At 47.9% G+C, this 19,771-nt stretch overlaps 1 protein-coding gene across 9 annotated transcripts in view; it reads right to left on the bottom strand.

Moving 5' to 3' along the window:
• LOC145348154 (discoidin domain-containing receptor 2-like) overlaps window positions 1-19,771 on the bottom strand; it is a 180,370-nt gene that overhangs the window by 115,900 nt on the left and 44,699 nt on the right. For 4 of the 9 annotated variants that reach the window (XM_080196331.1, XM_080196329.1, XM_080196338.1 and 1 more), the window contains exon 1: window positions 16,908-17,208. The exons of 2 other annotated variants lie outside the window; for them this stretch is intronic. The gene's annotated coding sequence lies outside the window, so the exon portion shown is untranslated. Of the gene's footprint in view, window positions 1-2,814; window positions 2,836-2,910; window positions 3,004-3,090; window positions 3,622-16,907; window positions 17,209-19,771 lie in introns of those variants that run through there. 3 more of the 9 variants (XM_080196330.1, XM_080196334.1, XM_080196336.1) reach the window with 3 other exon arrangements.

The raw sequence follows: 19,771 nt of genomic DNA, 5'->3' as shown, positions 1-19,771 counted from the left end.
CAAGGGAATCAGATTAATTGCTCGTTCATTCCAGCCAGTTCAGTTGTATCATGGGAACAGGAGTAGAGCATTCATGCCTGCTCTGCCATTCAGTTAGATCATGGCTGATCATCGACCTTAATGCTATTTTCCTGCAGTATACCTGTATCCCTTGATGTCATTAGTGTCCGGAAATGTCTGTCTTGAAATGCTGAATGATTTGGCATCTGCAGCCCTCTGGGTAGAGATTCCAGAGATTCACCAACTACTGAGAGAAGAAATTTCTCCTCATCTTAGTCCTAAATGGCCTATCCCTCATTCTGAGACTGTATACTGTGGTTCCAGACTCACCAGCCAAGGAAAAACATCCTTTCCTCATCTACCCAGTCATGCTCTGTGAGAGCCTTGTAAGTTTCAATGAGATTGCCTCTCATTCTTCCAGAGAATAAGGCCCAGTTTCCTCAATCTCTCCTCTTAAAACAATCCCAACATTGCAGAGACCAGTCTGGTGAAATTCTGTTGCTCTCTTTCTATGGCAAATATATCCTTCCTTAGATAAAGAGATCAAAACTGTGCACAATACTTCCAGTGTGGTCTCATCAAGGCTCTGAACAATTGCAGGGAAGACATCTTTACTCCTGTACTCAAACGTCCTTGTGATGAAAAGCTATCATTTTCCTTCCTAACTGCTTTTGCACCTTCAGGCTAGCTTTCAGTTCTACCTAGCACTCTGCCTTTCTGTTTTTTCGGTACCAAGGTGGTAACTTAACACGTGTTCACATCATATTCCATTGTCATGTTCTTGCCCATTCACTTAACCTGTCTTGGTCCCCTCAAAGCCTCCTTTGCATCCTTCTCACCAGTGTGGAGGTGCCAGCTTTCTGGTAAGATGTTAAACCGAGGCTGTGTCTGCCCTCTTGGAGGTTTGGAAAAGATTCTACAGCTACTATTTTGAAAAAAAAAGAGCTGCGGTATTGTCCCTGGTGTCCAGGGCCATCTTTCATTCCTCGTTTCCAACATCACTAAAGTAAGGGAACTGGGCATCATCAGTCTGTTTATCTGTGGGAGCTCACTCCTGCCTTTCCTATATCACAACAGTGGCTCACTTCACACACATAAGGGTTTATTTCTGAATTGGAAATTAGAGAACAAGTTATGCTTAACTCATGCAAGACTTGCCATCTCGCATGTTCAAAGATCCTGTAGGCAGCAGGACAGGTAGATGAGGTGGTTAAGAATGCATATGGGATACCTGACATTATTAGCCAAGGCATAGAATATAAGAGCAAGGGGGTTGCAATGGAACTGTATAAAACACTCGCAAGGCAACAGCTACAGCATTGTGTGGTGTTCTGGTCACCACAATATAGGAAGGATGCAGAGGACATTCACCAGGATGTTGCCTAGGCTAGAGCGTTTGAGCTATGAAGAGAGGCTGATTAGGCTGGGGTTGTTCTTTTCAGAGCAGAGAAGGCTGGGGCGGGACCCTGATTGAGGCGAACAGAATTATGAGGATCACAAATAGGGTAGATCGAAGGAACTTCTCCCCTTAGTAGAGGGATCAATAACCAGGAGGAGGGGGCATGGATTTAAAAAAAGGAGCAGGAGATTTAGAGGGAATTTGAGGAAAATTCTTTTCATCCAGAGGGTGGTGGGAATCTGGAACTCATTGCCAGAAAGAGGTGGGAACCCCTCACAAATTTAAGAAACATTTAAATTAGCACTTGAAACAGCATAGCGTACAAGGCTATAGAGTAGGGGCTGGAAAATGAGATTAGATAAGTGCTTGATGGCCGGCACAGACTCGATGGGTCAAAAGGACTCATTCTAAAACTCTGTAACTCTATGAATTTGTAAACTGGACCTGCCAAATTTCTATGACCCATTTTACACACTTGAACCAAATCAAGATCGACCACTCTGATTCCAGTGGAAAATATCATCAGGTGGGTTGCTAAATAGGGCTGCTGAAAAAGATTCATGTAGACTCAAACTCTAACTCTGTTTTTCTCTCTGTCTCTCTCTCTCCATCGATGCTACCAGACCTGCTGAGTGCATTTTCAATTTATATTTCAGATTTCCAGCTCTGCAATATTTTTACTTTTTAATATGTCTGTTTAATTGCTGAGTCACTACTGTACAGTTGCCTTGCCACTATTCACCAACCACCCCGCAACACACACACACACACACACACTCACTCACTCATGCATTCATACGTCCTCACACACACACCACACACACACACTCACTCACTCACGCACTCACATGCACTCACGCACTCTCACACACACTCACACACACACCACACCACCAATCCCTCTTTGCCTCCTGATGGGACCATGGCTTCTTTCAGATTATTGGCCGTTTTCCACTTGTCTTGTTCCATCCTGTATGGGCCTGGGGACATTCAGGCCAGAATTCTCCGGCTATTCATGTCTATCACCACCGCCAGCAAGAGCGGAGAATTTGGCGCTCAGTCAAATCTGCCTTCATTGGTGCGGGACTGGAGTCTCCCAGCCGTGGGGCAACGTCGGGGAGTTCTGGCCCCCAATCACCGTGGGCTAAAGTCCATCAAAAAGCTTGCCTCAAATGCAATCCAACCGCTCTTGCCAGCAATAAATGGAAATGACACACAGGTATAGAGCGGGGAATCCTTTACCCTGCTGAACTCAACACTAACTCCGTAAGTAGGACATGTTGGGTGGTTCTGCCTTTGTAAATAGATATCAACAATAATCCACCACCATAGGACTGGCTGTAAAATCAACGGGTAATACTAACCACAGCAATTAAGTTTGTACATTTTTTTTAACAACAGCAAGCCACCCTTACCGGGCTGAACAAACTCCAAACACAGTTGCTCCCAACAATTCTGACCCCGCAGAACAATTAATTTTGTAAATTTATAACTGCAAGTTATCCTCTTACCCTGCTGAACAAGCGTCCCATTCCATACAGTTCAGACACTGGACAGCTCTGCGCACACCAGACAAAACATGTACTTTGTATTCTTCTCCGGAGGGAGTGGGGGCTGGGTGAGGGTGGGAAGAGGGGAAAAAAAACACTGTTGCTCGGGTGAATAAACGGCTTAAAAGAAATATTTCTTACCCTGGCTGCAGTAATGTTAACTCTGTGGCCTCATTCACACTGCCTGAAGTGGCTTCTCTCCCTCTTGAACAAACAGCAATGCTGGCCCACTTAGAAAACAACAGAGACTCTGAGCGAATTCCACCTCTGGCACTTTGCCCCGTCTCTCTCTCGCTCTCTCAGGCAAAATAGATAAAGGAGGATGGTCTCCTGGTGTGTGATTGTGTGAGTGTGCATAACTTCAGCACTGAAGGAGTTAACACAGTCAGTCAGTCTCCTTTGGACAGGTGCAGGCTGAATTGAAATGAATAGCTTTGGGCTTGGGTTTGAACAGTGAGCTTTGTACTGTCTCCTTGCCTTTGAGCACTCTGCCCCCAAGCTGAGTGTATGTGTGTGTGTGTGTGTGCGTGTGTGTGAGAGAGAGAGAGAAAACACTTGTTTATTCTGGGAACAGAAGACTTTTCTTTGTTATCCTCCTGTACGAGCCTGTCGTTCCTTGCCACCGTCCAGAGTCAGCCAGCGCAGAGACGGGAATTATCTTCCCAATTGAACAGTGCAAACCGAGCAAGGGTTGTCTTTTTAAGAGTGAAAGTCATCACAAGGAAATTTTCGCGAAGTGGGGAGGGACCAAATTGAGACTTAACATGCTTGGGCAGGTCCGTGGGTGAGCTGCAGGAGCGGAGACAAATCTGATCCCAGCAGCAAGTCCACCGCCCACCTATAAGGTATTCGCTCCTCGTAGATCCCAGGGTTAACCCTTGAGCAGCAGGAGCAGAAATAGGCCATTCAGACCATTGAGCCTTCTCCGCCGTTCAATGAGATTGTGACTGATCTGATGTGATAATCTTCAACTCCACTTTCCTGCCTTATCCCCATAACTTTTGATTCCCTTTCTGATTAAAAATCTCTCTAGCTCAACCTTGAACATACTTCAGGACACAGCCTCTACAGCCCTCTGCGGTAAAGAATTCACTACTCTCTATGAGAAGAAATTCCTCCTCATCTCTTTAATGGGCGACTCCTTAATCTAAGATTCTTTCCTCTGGTCCTAGGCTCTCCCACAAGGGGAAATAACATCTCAGCATTGACCCTGTAAAACCCCCTGAGAATCTGATATATCTCAATAAGGCCATCTCTCATTCTTCTAAACTCCAATGAGTACTGGCCCAACCTACTCAACCTCTTCTCAGTGCAATATGACTCCCCCAAAGGAAAGCAGAAGTGCGCTGGGTTTTATGTCGTTGACGGAAGGAGAGGGGAGGAAGAATTGAAAGGAAGGTAGAGTGGGCGGGGGGAGGTGGGAAGGATGGTAAGAGAAATTAAATGATGAAAGGCAAAGGGAGTGTATTGGTTATAGTAAAGAAACAAAGCATTGGTCCAGACCGTGTGTCAATGGCAGAATAACAAACACCAAAAGCAAAAACATGGAAAACAAGATTCAGCTCCAGCACGTGGGATTCCACACCACCACCCCCCCTCCGCCACCCACCCCAACCTTCAGCTTGTTTTACCGAGGCGGGGACGGCTTAACATTGGCCTCCGGTGCAATCCTGTGGTCCTGCTGATATCTATAGTGTTTTGCATGGCTTGCCCACTCCGCCACTACAGAACTCACCACCACGAGTATGGTGCTTGCCTTCAGTGGGACTAGAAGATCCTGCTGGCAGGAAAAGCGAGAGGGCAGATGGGATTTCGGTTTAGGCTCACACCCAAGAGACAGTGCATCCAACAGCACAGTAGTGAAACTGTGCTGGAGGGCGATCCTGGCTTTTGATGCTCAAGGAGCGAGATCAGGCACCAGAACTCCCGGAACCCAAGACGTGAGGGCACCACCAACTGCACCTACAATTCCAAAGTTGCATGTTGAGGAAAGTGAATCTGAAGCGAGCCTGCACTGTAAAACAGGTTTAATTTCCAAGACACTGGCTGTTCACACCATGCTCCAGCTACAGCGAGCTGGAAAATTTGATGTCCAGCCAAATCTCTGTTCACTGCAGTGGGATGGGAAAATCCACTGGGATGAACGTGTGTAATGTTCCAGCCACAGACTCTCCCAGTTCTTCCCGACATCCAGATTGAACTGGTTCACATACTCTCGCAATGATTCCCTTAATCCTTCCCAACCAAATTGATGACAGTTGTACATAAGCATTTATTGAATTGCGGCACAACATTGAGCTTGAACACAGCTGACACCTTTCTGGGTTCCAGCATTCCTGGGTGAATATTCACAGCACCCGCAGGACAGCTAACATTGGTCTTGTTGGTTCGTGAGGCATGGATGGACAGGATTCCAGTTCAGCGTGCCCTGGCAACGTCCCACTGGCCCTCTTCCCCAAAGCTGCCCTCCCTTGTTGTTCTGACTGCAGGAAGGCTGTGGCTCAACATAAGAACATAAGAAATAGGAGCAGGAGTAGGCCAACTAGCCCTTCGAGCCTGCCCCGCCATTCAATAAGATCATGGCTGATCTGAAGTGGATCAGTTCCACTTTCCCGCTTTCTCCCCATAACCCTTAATTCCCTTGTCTATCAAAAACCTATCTACCCGTGACTTAAATATGTTTAGCGAGGTAGCTTCCACCACTTCAACAGGCAGAGAATTCCAGAGATTCACCACCCTTTGAGTGAAGAAGTTCCTCCTCAACTCTGATCTAAACTGCCCCCCCCCACCCCTTATCTTGAGGCTGTGCCCTCTCGTCCTGCTATCCTTTCTAAGCGGGAAGAATCTCTCTACCTCTACCCTATCCATCCCCTTCATTATCTTATACGTCTCTATAAGATCCCCCCTCATCCTTCTAAACTCCAACGAGTACAAACCCAGTCTATTTAGTCTCTCTTCATAGTCCAACCCCCTCATCTCCGGTATCAGCCTAGTGACCTCCTCTGCACTCCCTCCAAGGCCGATATATCCTTGCGCAAGTGCAGCAACCAAAACTGCACACGGCAGTCAACATTTCCAGGGCCTGAGGCAGGGAGGGTTGGGAGTGGTGGACAACGGGGCAGACCTCTCATTGGGAGAGGGGGCTACCACCCTAACACACCCCTCTCTCCTGACTGCTCGAAACAATATTACTTGCATCATAGAAACAGGTCCTTTGGCCCATTCTGGATGCCTCCACATAAGTCTCCTCCTTTATCACACCCCATCTGCAAGTGCTTCTATTCCGTTCTCCTTCATGTACTTACTCAGGTTCCCTTTAAATGCATCAATGCTATTCTCCTCAACTACTCTCCATAATAGCAGAGTCCAGATTCAGACCACTCTCTGGTTTCCCTGTGGGATTTATTAGCGACTATTTTATACTGATCATCTACCCCACATCCCTAGTTACTCTGCTCCACAAGTGGAAACAACGGCTGGAATTCTCTGACGTCGCCCACGCCTGGGATACTTCAGTCCTACTGCAGCAAATGGAGTTCTGGCTGAGCACTAAAATCCCTGTTCTCGCTGGCAACAACAGTGGGGCATACGAGATCAGAGAAATTCCAGCCAATATCTCTACATCTGCAGTGTTAAACCCCTTTACAACCCCCCTCTCCATCCCCCCACCAACACTTAGCTCCCCCCTCAGTCTTCTCCATGTGTTCCCCAACTGAAAACCACGGATGAACAGGGATATCCACTTCTTGCTGAAGTTCAGGTCTGAGGCATTCAAGGTCAGACGACACTGACCTATACAAGAAAGCCAGATACAATCTAAGAGATCCATCAAAGATGCCAAAAGACAATACTGGACCAAGCTAGAGTCCCAGGCTAGCCACACTGACCCCTGCCAACTATGGAAAGGTCTGCACAGAGTTTGAAGATGAGATTTGTGAGAATAATGTTGTTGAAGGCTGAGCTGTAGTCAATAAATAGGAGTCTGACATAGGTGTCCTTGTTATGTAGGTGTTCCAGGGTTGAATGTATGGCCAGGGAAATGGTGTCTGCTGTGGACCTGTTCTGGTGATAGACAAACTGTAGTGGATCCAGGTAGTCCGGGAGGCTGGAATTGATTCATGCCATAATTAACCTTTCGAAGTATGTCGTAACGATGGATGTTAGAGCCACGGCCGATAGTCACTAAGGCATGCTGCTTGGTTTTTCTTAGATACCGGGATGCTGGTCATCTTCTTGAAACAGATAGGGACCTCAGATTGTTGTAAAGAGAGGCTGAAGATGTCTGTGAATACCTCTGCCAGCTGATCCGCGCAGGGTCTGAGTGCACGTCCGGGTACCCCATCCGGGCCAGTTGCTTTCCATGGGTTGACCTTCGAGAAAGCTGCTCTGACATCTGCAATGGTTACCTCAGATACAGGTTCATCCAGGGCTTTCAGGGTGGAGGGTATGCTCTCGCTCAAAATGGGCATTGAGCTCATCTGAGAGGGGGGCTTTGGAGTTGGCGATTTTACATGTCTGTTCTGCATGTCTGGATCCTAAGTCTTATTTATTGACTACAGCTCAGCCTTCAACACCATTATTCCCACGAAATTCATCTCCAAACTCTGTGGCCTGGGCCTTGGCATCTCCCTCTGCGACTGGATCCTGAACTTCATAACTCACAGACCACAATCAGTAAGGATAGGCACCAGCACCTCCTCCACGATCATCCTCAACATCAGTGCCCCACAACGCTGTGTTCTCAGCCCCCTACTATACTCTTTATATGCCTATGACTATGCAACCAAATTCCCCTTCAGTTCGATTTTCAAGTTCGCTGACCATAGTGGGTTGGATCCCAAACAATGATGAGACAGAGTACAGGAATGAGATAGAGAATATGGTGAACTGGTGCAGCAACAATAATCTCTCCCTCAATGTCAACAAAATGAAGGAGAGTGTCATCAACTTCAGGAAGCATAAAGGAGAAATTGCCCCTGTTTACATCAGTGGGGACAAAGTAGAAAGGGTCGAGAGCTTCAAGTTTTTAGCTGTCCAGATCACCAACAACCTGTCCTGGCCCCCCCATGTTGACACTATAGTTAAGAAAGTCCACCAACACCTCTACTTTCTCAGAAGATTGAGGAAATTTGACATGCCAGCTACAATTCTCACCAACTTTTACAGATGCACCTTAGGAAGCATTCTCTCTGGTTGTATCACAGCTTGGTATGGCTCCTGATTTGCCCAAGACTGCAAGGAACTACAAAAGGTCATGAATGTAGCCCAATCCATCACGCAAACCAACCTCCCATCCATTGGCTCTGTCAACATTTCTTGCTGCCTCAGCAAAGCAGCCAGCATAATTAAGGACCCCACGCACCTCAGATATTCTCTTTTCCACCTTCTTCCTTTGGGAAAAAGATACAAAAGTCTGAGGTTATGTACCAACCAATTCAAGAACAGCTTCTTCCCTGCTGCTGTCAGTCTTTTGAATGGACTTACCTTGCATTAAGGTGATCTTTCTTTACATCCTAGCTATGACTGTAACACTACATTCTGCACTCTCTCTATTCCTTCTCTATGAACGGTATTTTTTTTTGTATAGCCCGCAAGAAACAATTCTTTTCACTGTATGTTAATACATGACAATAATAAATCAAATCAAATCAAAATCTTGAGAGAATTTGAGAGTTTTCAGCCTGTTCAATCTTTCTTGTTGCCCTTGTGAATCTCATTTTCTCCACAATGCCCACAGATTCCTTTCTATGAAGGAAGGAGGCCAGAGCTGTTCACGGGCGCTCAAAGTGCGGTCTAAGCAGAAGGCAAATATTTTTCCAGGTGCTCTCTGCATCTTCACCTGATGCTGTGGAAGGGGCCCATCCCCAAATCGTGGAAATAAGTAGGGCAAAAGTAATCCCGAAGTAGAGATCCATCAACAAGTTTCTTCACTCTGCCACACAGTAGCTTGTCAAAGCAGCTTTAAAGCTTGCAATGACCAAAACCTTTCACTCAGTCTCATTAACTGCACATATATCACTTGGAGTAGTTGGAGCCCACAACTGAGAGGTGCCCCACCCCTGACCTCACACCCCCATCCACGGCCCTCACCCCCTACCCCCATCCAGCCTCCCTCCCCAGACCTCTCATGCACATATTCGTAAAGAAACCAAAAGTCCCAAAACGCCTGCCCCTCAGATATCGTTTCATAGAAAGAGTGGGGGGATGGGGAAGCAGAGATTGGGAGGAGTCACCTCTGGTGCTCCAACCGGCACTTATCCCTCAACCAGCTTCAGCAATAACAGGTAAGGTGCTGGTTATTAGTCCTAGTCACTGGAGTTTCGAAGGATGAAAGGGGATCTCACTAACTGGGCTGGACAGATTGGATGCAGGAGGGACGTTTTCCGTGGTTGGGAAATCTAGAACCAGAAGTTGCAGTCTCCGGGTACAGGGGAGATGTGGAAAAGTTTTTTCACTCAGAGGGTGGCGAACTTGTGGAATTCTCTACCACAGAAGGCTGTGGAGGCCAAGTCACTGATTAGAGATAGATGATATTTTTTAGATTTTAATGACTTCAAGGAGTATGGGCAGAAAGTGGGAAAATGGCATTGAGATCGAGGGTTAGCCATGATCGTATTGAATGTTGGAGCAAGCTTGAAGGGCCAAATGACCTTCTCCTAGTATCAATATTTCTATGATTGTATTGCTGTCTGTGGAACATTGCTGTGCTCAAAATAGGCCGCCCACATTTCCAGCATCACAACAGAGTTTACGATTCAAGAGCACTTGATTGGCCATAAAGCACTTTGAGGTTGCAAAAGGCATAACTGTAAGTTTTTCCTTTTCTTAATTTCCTCGTTCTCTCTCTCTTCCTTCATTTCTTCCTCTGCATTTTTTTTCTCTTTTCTCACTCCCTCCTTTATCTTTCACTTCAACTTGTTGAAATTCGCCCCTTACAGGTTGCACTGTGTGTACTGCTGCAGGTGCAGGAGCTGTGGTGGAATTCTCAGTTAGTGTTGAGCGGGCTGTTCAGTACAAAGGGCCCTTCACGAAAGGCTGACATCATTCCCTGACTCATGCCAGCCTATCATGAATACCACTCAGTGAGAAATTATCAAACCCGCGCCACGTGAGAGTGACTTCAATAACTGGCACCTGTGAATCAGTGGCTTTTGCTCACAGAGTCCCTTAAAACCATTTCTTTGTTTCCCATCGTGCTGATGATCTCATTGCTTGACAGATTCATTAAAAGGACAGAGAGAGAGAGAAAGAGAATGATGAAGTGAGAGATAAGATAGAGAGCTCTAGTCCCAGACTGGGGAAAAGTACAGCGTCTGACCCATTGCACCACCCAGTCCCAAGTGGGGGAAAGGGCAGTGTCTGACCCACTGTCCTACCCAGTCCCAGAGGGGGAAAGGACAGTGTCTGACCCACTGTCCCACCAGTCCCAGAGGGGGGCAAGGACAGTGTCTGACCCACTGTCCCACCAGTCCCAGAGGGGGAAAGGACAGTGTCTGACCCACTGTCCCACCCAGTCCCAGAGGGGGAAAGGACAGTGTCTGACCCACTGTCCCACCCAGTCCCAGAGGGGGATAGGACAGTGTCTGACCCGCTGTCCCATCCAGTCCCAGAGGGGGAAAAGGACAGCGTCTGACCCACTGTCTCATCCAATCCCAGAGGGGGAAAAGGACAGCGTCTGACCCACTGTCCCACCCAGTCCCAGAAGGGGAAAGGACAGTGTCTGACCCACTGTCCCACCCAGTCCCAGAGGGGGAAAGGACAGTGTCTGACCCGCTGTCCCATCCAGTCCCAGAGGGGGAAAAGGACAGCGTCTGACCCACTGTCTCATCCAATCCCAGAGGGGGAAAAGGACAGCGTCTGACCCACTGTCCCACCCAGTCCCAGAAGGGGAAAGGACAGTGTCTGACCCACTGTCCCACCCAGTCCCAGAGGGGGAAAGGACAGCGTCTGACCCACTGACCCATCCAATCCCAGAGGGGGAAAAGGACAGTGTCTGACCCACTGTCCCACCCAGCCCCGGGGAGGGAGAGGACAGCGTCTGACCCACTGCCCCACCCAGTCCCAAGTGGGGGAAAGGGCAGTGTCTGACCCACTGTCCCACCCAGTCCCAGAGGGGGGCAAGGACAGTGTCTGACCCACTGTCCCACCCAGTCCCAGAGGGGGGCAAGGACAGTGTCTGACCCACTGTCCCACCCAGTCCCAGAGGGGGGGAAAGGACAGTGTCTGACCCACTGTCCCACCCAGTCCCAGAGGGGGGAAAGGACAGTGTCTGACCCACTGTCCCACCCAGCCCCGGGGCGGGGGAGAGGACAGTGTCTGACCCACTGTCCCACCCAGTCCCAGAGGGGGAAAGGACAGTGTTTGACCCACTGTCCCACGCAGTCCCAGAGGGGGAAAGGACACTGTCTGACCCTCTGTCCCACCCACTCCCAGTGGGGTAACCCGGCAGAAATTACTATAAGCGCGCTAGGGACATCAGAGATTTCCGGCAGGTGGTGGTGAAGACTTAAATAAATCCCATGTGACAATTGAGATTAATATGTCACTCCTTTAATGACATTAAAGTAAATACTGTTGGGCTATGTCAATCCTGCAATTGTGTCAAATGGAGCTTCCCAGATTGAGGTCGAAAGACCTTTGTTAAATGAGGAGATAAGGGACACAGAGTAAAGGTGGAAAAGTTCACTTGTGAAGTAGGACCCACTGGAGGTGCAGCAAGGTTCATTGGGCTGACACTGGGATTGACAGAACTGTCCACTGAAGAGAGATTTGTTTGAAAGGGTTTGTATTCACTGGAGTTTAGAAGGATGAGAGGGGAACTGATTGATACATATAAAATTCTAACAGGGCTGGACAAACATGATGCAGGGAAGATTTTTCCCCTGGTTGGGGAATCTAGAACCAGGGGACACAGTCTCAGGATATGGGGGAGACCATTTAGATTTTAAAGTTTATTTATTAGTGTCACAAGTATGCTGATGTTAACACTGCAATGAAGTTACTGTGAAAATCTCCTCATCACCACACTCCAGCATCTATTCAGGTTCACTGAGGGAGAATTTAGCATGGCCAATGCACCTAACCAGCATGTCTTTTAGACTGTGGGATGAAACCGGAGCACCGGAAGAAACACACACAGACATGGGAGAACGGGCAAACTCTGCACAGACAATGGCCGAAACTATGAATCTAACCCAAATCGCCGGTGCTGTGAGCCAGCAGTGCTAACCACTGTGTTGTCGCATCGCCCACAGGTCTGAGATGAGGAAAGATTTCTTCACTCAAAAGGTAGTGAATTTGTGGAATTCTCTACCACAGAAGGCTGGGGAGCTCAAGTTACTGAATGTTTTCAAGAAAGAGATTGATAATGTTTTATATTTTAATCAAATGGCATTGGGAGAAAGCAGGAATATGGCATTGAGATAGAGGGTCAGCCATGATCATTTGAATAGTGGAGCAGGCTCGAAGGGCCGAATGGCCTACTCTTGCTCCTAGTTGCTATGTCTCTATGTGACATACAGTCGACTGGTTAATAGTGAGACCTGAGGCAACTTAATTGCTTTTTCCACTTGGAAGCAACTTGTTCGAAAAAGAGATGTCCATTGAAGTGGCAATATTTAATCTTGGGCAATGTTATTATTTTAACGCTATGGCCCAGGGTGACCTCAGGGAGCAACAAGGACACAGGGTGGCTAACAAACCCTCTATTTCCATGGCAACAGCCAGGCTTCCAAGTCCTGTCTATTCATGCGGTCGACAGGGTCCTCATTACTAGCAGAAAAGGGGGATGCCAGAATAGGGTGGGGAGCATGGGTGGGTGGAGGAAAACAGGAGCAGCCACTCAAAGGTTAAACATTAAATTTATCTAAGAAAAGAAAAATGAGACAATTCAAGGCCACTCGCCAACGTTGAGCAAACAAGGCATTCTTTTATCAGTTGAGGCTGTTTATTCACATTGTGAACTGTTTAATAAAATAACAGCAGCTGAGTTGAGGGAAACTCTTTCGAGATGACCCTCCTCAGGCTGCTAAATGGGTTGGATATACAACAACATATTAAGGGATTCCTGGGCACAGCTGGAAGCTTGTCCCTTTTCCTCTACTTCTGCGCCTTATGATGGTGAAGAATTAATTATTAATCCACTGGAGTGAATATTGACAATAGCAAACCTCACAACCTGGTTCCCATTCTCTCTACCAAACCTCACCCCTCCCCTGCTTCCCCATCCTGTGGAATTCCTCCACTGCTGTACTCCATTTCTGCTTTGAGGGTACTCTAAACTTTGAATGGGCTGGTGCAAACTTCATGATTAATCCTAGGGGTCCTATTGAGGAAGTGCCACAGAGTCTGCAGGGGCGGGTGGAAGGGGAGGGGTGTGGGGGAGCACTGTATTTTGGATGAACTGTAATGCAAGGTCCACCTGCCTTGTCAGGTGAACGTAAAGGATCCCACAAAGGCAGGATTGAAGAGGTCCGCCAAGAACATTGGGCCAACATTTATCGGTCAGGATAAGTGTTTTCCCAGGGTGGAAGAGTCAATTACTGGGGGCGGGGGGGGGCACAGGTTTAAGGTGCGAGGGGCAAGGTTTAAAGAAAATGCACGAGACAGATATTTTGCACAGAGGTTGGTGGGTGCTTGAAATTCGCTATCGGAGGAGGTAGTGGAGACAGATATGGTTCTTTTAAGGGTATCTTGACAAATACATGAATAGGATGGGGATAGAGGGATATAGTCCCTGGAAGGATAGAGGGTTTTAATTAAGTTGGGCAGCGTTACTAAAAATAATGAGTTTTTGGAAACAGGCTGCCCAGTGTCCGATTATGAATGGGGTAGAGGTGGGTGAGAGGGTTAATCCCCTCCCACTGGGAATGGGCTGCCCAGTGTCTGACTGTGAATGGAGGGAGTGCTGGAAAGGAGAGGGGCATTGGGAGAACTTAAAGGGAACGCAGTGAATCTGCTGATTTCCTGTGGGCAGGTTGTCAAATTTGCAATTAGCTTGAACCAGGTCACCTTGAATGGCACAGGCAAGGGAAATGAGTTGCTAGGCAGCTGGGCTGATTGCGCTCCTTTTCCAATCTGGCAGGCAGGGCACTGTCCCGACATAGAGACTTAACAAAAGCAAGAATCTGCCAAAAGGAAGCAGGGAAAGTTCTGGAAAGTACCAGTGTTCTGCTGGAACATGCAAAATGAAGTCCACCGTTCTCTGCGAAAACGCTGGAGAGAGAAACAGACAGACAGACAGAAAATCAAAAAGGCTGAATCCTAATACTGCAATGTGATAGTACTGGTGGGAACGAAGGAAAGGTTTGCATTTGAATGGTGCCTTTCACAATCTCGGGTCACTTCAAGGTGCTTTGCAACTGATGAAGCACTTTCTGATTATTATAGAGTGGGAAGTATGGTGGGCAATCTGGGCACAGGAAGCTCTTACAAATAGCAGTGAGGCGGTGGCTAGATTTCCCCTTTTGATAATTGTCTTTGAGGGGCAGCTATTGGCCCATGACCCCCGCCCCCCCCACCCTACTCTACTAAACACAGGCTGTGGGGCAGTTGGGCAGCCCTTTATTTGACATCTCTTCTGGGGTAACGGCACCACTAACAGCACAGCGGTCCCTCAGATCTGCATCAGAGAGTTAACCATCCACTTGTTCAGCTAAGGATACCTTTTGCCTCTGCGTCCCCATCACCCCCCCAATTGCCCCGGCTCACTGAAGTGGCAGCCATCTCTCCCCCCTCACACCCCCTTCCGTCTTCCGCCTGTCTCCGATTGAGACCTCTGTATGGTTTCCATAAGGCAGGATGCTGTTGGGCCCATATTTGCTGAGGCCCATGGATAGGCACTGGGGAGACGCCTGCGAAATCAGGCCCAACCACTGCTCTTCCATACACGCAGGTATTAACAGAAAGTGGATTGCTAGCAAACGTGTGTGATATGCTTGAATAAGTGGCGGTGGGAGACAAAATCCCAAAGTAATGGCTTTAATATAGCCAAACGGCGCAGGGCACTCCATGGGCTCCTTAGCACAACTCATATTAGCAATAGTCGGACAGGTAGCCACATACTTGGCCAAAGAGACACATTTTAAAGAAAGTTTTAAAGGAAGCGAGGGAGAGGTGGAGTGGTTGGGGAAGGGGGGGTGGGGTGCAGTGAGGGGGCAGTGAAATTCCCAAGCAGCAAATCCTTCAGGAACTTTCTAAACCACGAGAAACTGAAATTTTGTGAATTTCTCTGCCCTTCCTTAATTTTTGCTGCAAATGGTCCCAATCTGAGGCAGACTGGTTGATTTGCTGCCTTACTCTGAGGTTGACTCTCCCACCGAGCTTTGCCTTGCCAGGTTGTGCCTTTTGTTCCCCTGTTCTCACAGAGGTGCTAAGTCTCACTGTGCTGATGTGAATCTCTCTCCCCTCTTTGGCCATTGCTGCAGCCTCACACAATGAGCCTCCAAGACCCACTCTAGAAACCTGAGCACAAAAGACCACTCAGGGAGTGCTGCATGGTCAGAGGATCAGTGCTGAGGGAGTGCTACACTGTCAGAGGGTCAGTACTGAGGGAGTGCTACACTGTCAGAGGGTCAGACTGAGGGAGTGCTGCACTGTCAGAGGGTCAGTGCTGAGGGAGTGCTACACTGTCAGAGGTCAGTGCTGAGGGAGTGCTGCACTGTCAGAGGGTCAGACTGAGGGAGTGCTGCACTGTCAGAGGTCAGTGCTGGGGGAGTGCTGCACTGTCAGAGGGTCAGGACTGAGGGAGTGCCGCACTGTCAAAAAGCCTGTTTTGAATCTCCATGGGCTCTTCCCTAAATTGATGCCTTATTTTAACAACCTTGGTTTAGGTTCCTGGCCGGGGGTGGGGGTGTGTGTTGGGGGCTCATAACCTTTTACAGCGTTCTCTTGATGTTTCACATGAAGAGACGCTCAGTCTATATTTTCTTTCCACGTAGGATGGAAATCCACCCTGGCGGCAATGTTAAGCCTGATGTATCACATTGGGCAAAACTGGACCCAATGTTCATTGCTGTTGATGTTAACTGACCTGAATGGCAAGCAGGGTAGATAATGGGGAAGGGAGAGGCAATGGGAAGCTGCCTGTTTTACTATTTTGATTCATAACAAATTTCTGATCCAGCACCTGTTAAATATTATATCCTCTGCTTGTGCAGATATAATGTTCTGTTTAACTTCAGCCATTGTCAACCAAAGCAGAATCTTACTGCATTATTAAATCTGCCACCTCCTCAACAAATAATAAAAACAAATTATTGTAGATGCTGGAATCTGAAACCAAAAGAGAAAATGCTGGAAAATCTCAGCAGGTCTGGCAGCATCTGTAAGGAGAGAAAAGAGCTGAAGTTTTGAGTCCAAATGACTTTTTGTCAAAGCTAGACATAGAGGAATAGACAAAGCGTCATCGAGGAAACCCACACAGAAATGGGGAGAACATACAAACTCCACACAATCAGCCAAGGCTGGAATTGAACCCGGGTCCCTGACATTGTGAGGCAGCAATGCTAATCACTGTGCCACCGTGTATTAAAAAAATTCAGTTGGTGAAAAAAGTCCTTCTTTTGTCCATCCAGTTCTACCCCCGCCCCACCCCCCGACTACTCCAAAAAAAGTATTTCATTCATAAAATATCTAAAAACAAGGCACATTTCAGATTGGATGATATCCACCTCCTTTCCATACTTAACTCTTTTGTGTTTTTATACATCTAATTAATAAAAGCACAGCTTTTAATTGTTTCAACCCTGCCAAGTGAAGAGTGGAACAAACAATTTATAACAATGTGCTCCACCAGTGAGATTCTGAGGCAAATTGAGGTGACTACAGTGGGGAATTCATTCCAGGAATCTTCATACCCCCGTCTCTTGCTAAACCTCGGGGAGAGTTAGTGGGGGAGAGAGAAAGCATAACAGCAATCAGACAAATAAAGCTTTAGGCAAAGTTAGGCATGAGATTACCTGGCAGTGAATCCAGAGGGTATAGTAGCAACAGGCACTCCCTCTCTGCTAAGAACCTGTGTACAAATTAATCCCAAGTCTCTTTGCTCTGCAGTCTTGGGGGTTGGTGAGAAGCAGCTGACGATCACCCTCTGACTTTAATCCTCCTCTCTGGACTTTCTCTGCACGTCTGTGTGTTTCTGCCCCCTCCTGTTACTCATTTCACTGTGGGTGGTGTTGGAACGACGGAGGATTTGAAGGTGATCTGGTGCGAGGGCAGACTCTATCTCTAGCACACAGTTAAACTGTTTGTTGCTGATTAACGTAATGTAGGCTAGCTGGGCACCGTGGTGGAGGGGTGGGGAGAAGGAGCAGGGAGCAAGCTATAGGTGCTCTCCGCCCTGGAACACCGCCCTGAATCTGCCACTCAGCTCCAAGCAAGGTGGCCTTAACCTCTTGGCAGTAAGGAGAGAGGTGGGGAAGGAAAATAGAGAGAAGGGGGGAGGAATGAGGGAATGAGGAAGGAGGAAGAAAGGAATGAGGGAGAAAGGGGGAAGCAATGAGGGAGGCAGGGATGGGAATGAAGGAGAGGAAGGGATGAGGGAAGGGGTAGGAATAAAGGAGAGCAGGAGTGGGAGGGAATGAGGGAGAGAGGGAAACAAATGATTAAGGAAGGGGGGAGGGAGGTAATGAGGGAGGAAGAAGAAAGAATGAGGGAGGGGAATGAATGAGGGAGGCAGAGGAGGAATAATAGAGGGAGGGGATTGAGGGGAAATGAATGAGGGAACAAGGGTGTGGAATGAGAGGGGGAAGGAGGAAAGGGAATGACGAGAGCAGAATAAATGAGGAATGTAAAGGGAAGGTGGAGGAATGAGGCGGAGTGGAAGGAGCAGAGAAGGAATGACGGAGGGAAGGAGAGAGGAAGGGAAAGAATGGCAGAAGGAGGGAAGGAATGAGGGACGCAATGGAATGAGGAAATGAGAAATCGAAAGAAATGAGGGAGGGAGGGGAAGAAGGAGTGAAGGAAGGTAGGGAGAGGGAGAGGAGGGTGGAGGAAGCAGGGAGAGAGATGGAGGAAGGAGGGGGAGGCAGCAAGGCAGGGATGCAGGGGAGCAGAGGAAGGAAGATGGGCTCAGTCCCTTTCCATACAGTTTCAATGGAAGGAATTCCTATGGCCCCGCCTGACCATTCGGCGATCTGTTGACCCTGTTGCCAGTTTAGCGTTCGATTCCTCAGCAGACATTGTAGAAAGAGTTAGTGGCATGTATCACATGACACTGTCAATCGGTCACGCTGGTGGTTGTGGGAGTTGGGGTGGGATGGGGTTTGCTTTCCGTCACAGTATGCCTGTTGCTGTGTCTCCCTTCCCGCCACCTGTATGTGGCATTAATTGGTTCATGGCAGCACTGCAGACACCATTGTGAGATCCAAGTATCCACAGTGTTGGACATCATTCACCTTTACAGGTGATGGGATTGAAGATGGAGGCCAGAAACAGAAAGGCACTTGACTAGTTACACAGCGGCTTATCCGACATTCTTCCCATGGAGGTTGAGTTTCCATGTCAAAGTTGTCTTCCTCGCTGGCAAACAGGTAGAGTGCAAAAGGAAGGAAGATATGATGGGCATTGGACTTTGGGAAGGATGTGAAGACATTATGAGTGCGTATGGAAAGATTCATGAGGATGGTTTTTTGGGATGAAGGAGTTGAGCTATGTGGATAGGTTGGAGTTGTTTGAAGGAGAGATGATTGAAGAGATTTGATAGAGGAATTCAGAGTAAGGGGGTTGCCCATTGAAGATAGACGTGAGGAGGAATTTCTTCTCAGTGGGTAGTAAATACGTGGAATTCTTTACTGCAGAGGGTTGTAGGGCCTGGATCATTAAGCATTTTCAAGGCTGAGATAGAGAGATTTTTAATCAGTAAGGGAATCGAGGGTTATGGGGATAAGGCGAGAAAGTGGAGTTGAGGCCGGGTGTTAGCGATGGAAAGATGGTAGGAGTGGAGGGCCTGAATGACATTATTGTTACTAGAGAGGCAGTGCTCGAAAGACTGGAGGGACTGATTGTGGACAAGTCCCCAGGACCGGATGGAATGCATCCAAGGGTTCTGAAAGAAATGGCGGAGGTGATAGTGGATGCCTTGGTGATTATTTTCCAAACGTCGCTGGATTCCGGGCAAGTGCCGGAAGATTGGAAAACGGCTAATGTCACGCCGTTGTTTAAGAAGAGTGGCAGGCAAAAGGCAGGGAGTTATAGGCCGGTTAGTTTAACGTCTGTTGTAGGTAAAATGTTACAATCCGTGATCAAGGAGAAAATAGCGAGGCATCTTGAGGAGAATTGTTTGATAGAGCAGACGCAGCACGGTTTCGTTAAGGGGAAGTCGTGTCTGACGAATTTATTGGAGTTCTATGAGGATGTGTCTAGGGCAGTATAGAGGAGAGCCGGTGGATGTGGTGTTTCTTGATTTTCAGAAGGCGTTTGATAAGGTGCCGCACAAGAGTTTATTACAGAAGGTCAGGGGGCATGGAGTTGGGGGTAGGGTGTTAGCGTGGATAGGGGATTGGCTGTCAAATAGGAGGCAGAGAGTGGGGGTCAACGGGTGCTATTCGGATTGGCGGTTGGTGACTAGTGGAGTGCCCCAGGGGTCGGTGCTGGGGCCTCAGCTATTTACCATTTATATAGATGATCTGGAGGAGGGAACCGAGTGTATGGTGTCGAAATTTGCTGCTGACACCAAGATTGGTGGAACGGCAAATTGTGCGGAAGGTGTGGAAAGTCTGCAGAAGGATCTAGATAGGCTGGGCGAATGGGCCAGGAACTGGCAAATGGAATTTAATGTTGGCAAGTGTGAAGTTGTCCACTTTGGTAGGAATAATGGTAGGAA

This window comes from Carcharhinus amblyrhynchos, chromosome 9, assembly GCF_965287045.1.
Source record: "Carcharhinus amblyrhynchos chromosome 9, sCarAmb.v2.hapA, whole genome shotgun sequence".
NCBI classification, from domain to species: domain Eukaryota; kingdom Metazoa; phylum Chordata; class Chondrichthyes; order Carcharhiniformes; family Carcharhinidae; genus Carcharhinus; species Carcharhinus amblyrhynchos.
This window is presented reverse-complemented; position numbering and strand designations above follow the sequence as displayed.